The 4,171-nt window shown below is 53.1% G+C and overlaps 1 protein-coding gene across 1 annotated transcript in view; it reads left to right on the top strand.

Annotated features, from left to right (window-relative positions):
• The first annotated feature begins 3,986 nt into the window (after positions 1-3,986).
• The window catches only part of LOC103623389 (C-type lectin domain family 2 member L-like), a 16,972-nt gene continuing 16,787 nt past the window's right edge, over positions 3,987-4,171 (top strand). The window contains exon 1 of the mRNA XM_017745838.1: positions 3,987-4,107. The gene's annotated coding sequence lies outside the window, so the exon portion shown is untranslated. The remainder of the gene's footprint in view (positions 4,108-4,171) is intronic.

Raw genomic sequence — 4,171 nt, forward strand, 5'->3', positions numbered from 1 at the left:
GCTGGGGGCGGGGGTGACCCAAAAGAGATCCTGTCTCCCCCAGACACATCCATCCACAGCCCTGAGTTCCCAGCCCTGCCTGGGCACAAGGAGACCCTTCCCAGCCTGGCCACAGCCTGGCCTCACCTGCAGCCACAAGGGAAGGGCAGCACTGATTTCCGGTTGGATCCTGTAGGAAAGGGCAACCCCACACCATTGCCAGGTCTCATGGGCAGGATGGACAGGACAAGTCAGGTGTGGGTGTGGATAAACCTTCCCCTGCTCCTGACTGTCTGTTCCAAGAGCACACAGGATCCCAGAGCCTGTGGGGGGAATGGGAATCAGCACAAGGGAAAGGATCCTACAGCAGCACAGCTCTGGGCATAAAATCAGCCCCAGTCCTGTGTAGGGTGGGGAAGGAATATCAGATTTAGGATCTGCTTGGGAAGGGCACGAGAGGATGGAGCCCAGCAGAGACCAGCAAGGCCTGAAGAACAGAATCCCGGCAGAAGCTGAAGTGGGCAGAAAAGAGGACAATGAAGCCCACAGTGACCTGTGAAGGAGCTCATGAGAATTATGAGAGTGACCCACAGGGAATGGCAACACTGTGCTCTGCCCTCTTTTCCTTGGAGATTGATCACAGGAGGGAACGATGCCTGAGGGCATTTCCTGCTCAGAAATCTTGGCACCAACACCAGAAACAGGTGGCACCAGGAAAACAGAGCTGTGATCAGGAAACAGGGAATGTCACCAAAGCTCTGCCCATGTCCTTTGGGGAGCTCTTGTACCCTGGTCCTTGTGTGACTCCAAGGATTTTCCTTCTCACTGTCTCCTTTGAAGCAGAATCATTCCTCCTTAAAATGGTGCCATTCATGGCTCTCTCCTTCAGCTGCAGAATGAAGAAAGCTCTGTGAAGCCCTCGGTGAAGTGACACTGATGGCCTGGTTTATCACTGGGAAAAAACTGCTTAATCAAAAAATCTATACACAGTATGTCATGGCCATTGGAAGGGAAATTGGAATCCTACAGGATAAACTGTCTCTTTCTGACTTGAAAGCACATTTTGATGTCCCTCACACCAGCCATCCTCCCCAATGACTGCTCTCATCAAGATGCTTTGGAAACATTTGCAGTTCTTTCCCTGACTTTCAATCCCCAAAGAACAGAGTTAGAACATGGAGCTGTAGCAGGACAATGTCAATGTCAGACCCCAGAATCTGTACTGTTATTCCAGAAGGAAGCTGAGCTAGAAGGGCTCTTTGGACTTACTTTACTGGGGAGGGTGGGAGAGCATTCTATGTTGTGTTACAGACTTCTGCCCTTCTACTTTCATATTCCAGCTGCTGGAATGTGCCCCCTTGGATCATGTGAGCTCTCCTGAAGGCAGGGCCAGGGAAAAGCCTCTTCCCTGGGAGCCACTGGCCCTAGGTTGGAGCCTTCAGCAGGCAGCAGAGGCAGCAGCTGTGCACCAGAGGGGCGGGAAGGAGAAGCCATCCTGGGGCCAGTGTGGAACTGCACAAACCCCATCAAACCCAGAAAGCCATAGGAAGTCTCAGGAGCAACTACTGCTTGCAAGGAAATCCCTACCAAGGGCAGAAGTTTGATTGAAAGTGCTTTGTTTCCTCTGCCTCTGTGTTGTTCTTGTTTATGGTTCTCTGATCTTGTGATCTAAGTTTTACAATAAACTTTCCCTTTACAGCTTGTGATTCTTGGATTACCTCTGGCATCTCTACTGCAAGGGAAGGGTGAAACATTTCCTCCTCACTCTGGTGTGGTCGGGGTCTCACCCTGATGCCAAGGCTGGGCAATCCCTAAGCAATCCCAACCTGACCTCTCGCTGCTTCTGTGCTCGGTGCTCCAGAGGATTCCAGGCTGGTTTAATTCTTGCTGCAGTTGGGCAATGGGTGACACTCCCTGGGACAGGCCAGGCTGGCAGCACCAGCCCCACAGGGGCACATCCTGGACACAGGACTGGCTCCATTAGTGACCTTTATCAAGGAGAACCTGTGACAGGGACACGTCCAAGATCTGATCCTCAGAGCTCATCCTATTTTCACATACCTGTATTCCAACTGTGTCTCAAGCCAGCTGTGGTACTTAGGATACATGTTAGGGACCGAGTTTGGAGAGCTGGCTGGATAAACGACACGTACACTGATACGATTAAGCATCGTTCTCCCTTTATTGTTCAACTATGCCAACTTTTATCTACTGTTGCAAAGATTCATGCCCAGTCTCTCTAGACAGCCTCTAATCAGCAGGGGAGCCAGCCAGTGTATAGCGTTGCCAAGGACTCTCAGGGCTGCCTGCAGCCAGGGGCCTGTTCAGGGGCTTTTCCTCAGCAACCCTGGGTTGTCCAATCTTTCCAGGGGTATCATATGCCCTTGTTCCATAAGGAATCCCTCTACACATCCCCCGTTTTCTTTTTGGGCAATCCAGGCCTGGTCGATAATCTTTCACAGCCCTGCTTTGACACAGGAAAAAATGCACCCAAATACTATTAAGCCTATTATAACTACAAATAGCAATTGGCAGCTTTCTACTACCAAGGTACACAGCCATCCGGTGATACCCAGACCCTTAAGCCAATCTCCAATAGGGTCACAGGCCTCTCTTCACCACACTGGAAACAGGCTGCTCTGCCCGTGTGGGGACCAGGAGATGGGCCAGCAGCCCTCGCCCCCTTTTTACTTTGCGCCCCTCCCGTCAGTGCTGTGGCGATGACTTGTCCCTGTTGTTGCAGGACGTTCTGCAGTGTTGCAGTAAAAGCAGCTGTTTGAGATGACTGTTCTGCATGGCTAGCACGTACAAGCATCTCGTCTACTCCTGCTCCCTGGGGCAGCGTGGCAAGAATTGTCTTAGTTTGCCTGGTAGCATTTTCAAAGGCAAGGCTCCGGAACATTGCTCCTGGAGCTCTTCAGAGAGCTCAGTTGCGTCCTTCAAGGCTGCTGACAAACGGTCAATGAACTGACCATATGGCTCCGACAGCCCCTGTCGGACTGCTGCATACAGAGGAGACTTCTTCTTTTCAGGTACTGACAACAAGGCTTTGTGGGCAAGAGTCTGTGACAAGTGACGAATGATTGTGGGCAGGGTCAGCTGCGTCACCGTCACTCCATAAGCCCCATTCCCAGTTAGCATGTTGGCTTGGATTGCATACAGTGGGTCTTGTGTGTCACCTTGGTGTTTGCTAGCTTCTTCTTGTGCTAGCCGCTTCCATGCTCACTCCCAGAGCAGGAACTGTGAAGGGGTCAACAACAACTGTGCGATGCTGATGCAATCATTAGGACACAGGACATCTGCTGTAAAGATAAACTGCAGGATGCTCCGTGTAGCTTCAGAATGGAGGCCGTGCATGGTGACTGTTTGCTTCGCTTGCTGCGAGATCTTCCAGTCATGGGGTTCCCACTTTGAAGTGTCCTGTACCCTGTATCAGTACAGAGCAGGTCAGGGCATCTATGGCTTGCCAATCTCCTTCAGTGTTTGCATTACAGACAACTCCGTTCCATCTCCTTCACAATGGATCAGTCCTCGCCGTCGGGGCTGATGGAGGCAATGGCTGCACGTCCTCTTGCCGGGAGGGAAACGCCATAGGCCCTGTGCCCGGTTCTCCCAATGGGAACGCAGGAGTTCTGGTGGCCGTCTTGACCAGTGGGTCCATGGGACGCCACAGTGCTGATGGTGTGGTTTCGCAAGCCTTAGACTCCAGCGCATCCTGACGCATAGACAATTCAGCAAGCTCCTTCATTAATTCATGCATCATCTCTCGGTGCTTCTCCTCCTCTTGGGGCTGACCCCCGGCAGCCCTGGCTGGCTCTGGTTCTGTGGACGACAAAGTCGTGGAGGCTGCTTTGCAGTCAGACGATGATCCGCTGTCCGGCAGAGGGGGATGGAGCGATGCTGTTTTCGGCCGGGAGCTGGGACCGCTTGCTTCTCCTCTGCTTGCCTGCACCCCGCCCCCAGAGTCAGGAGGTTCTACTTCCGCCTTAGCTACCAGCTCTCCCTCAGGCTTCTGTGGGGTAACTTCCTTCTCCGCTGGCTGCTGAAGTTCCCTTCATCGGTCAACCCGCGGTCAGCCCGAAGAATGGCGCAACCCTGGACTCTGCCCTGGCCTCCGGCTGCCGCTCCGTGAGACCCCCCCTCTTTCTTTTCCGGGGCCGCCACCCCCCAGCGCCTCCGTGGCTGGTGTGGC

This window comes from Corvus brachyrhynchos, unplaced genomic scaffold, assembly GCF_000691975.1.
Source record: "Corvus brachyrhynchos isolate BGI_N302 unplaced genomic scaffold, ASM69197v1 scaffold209, whole genome shotgun sequence".
NCBI lineage: Eukaryota > Metazoa > Chordata > Aves > Passeriformes > Corvidae > Corvus > Corvus brachyrhynchos.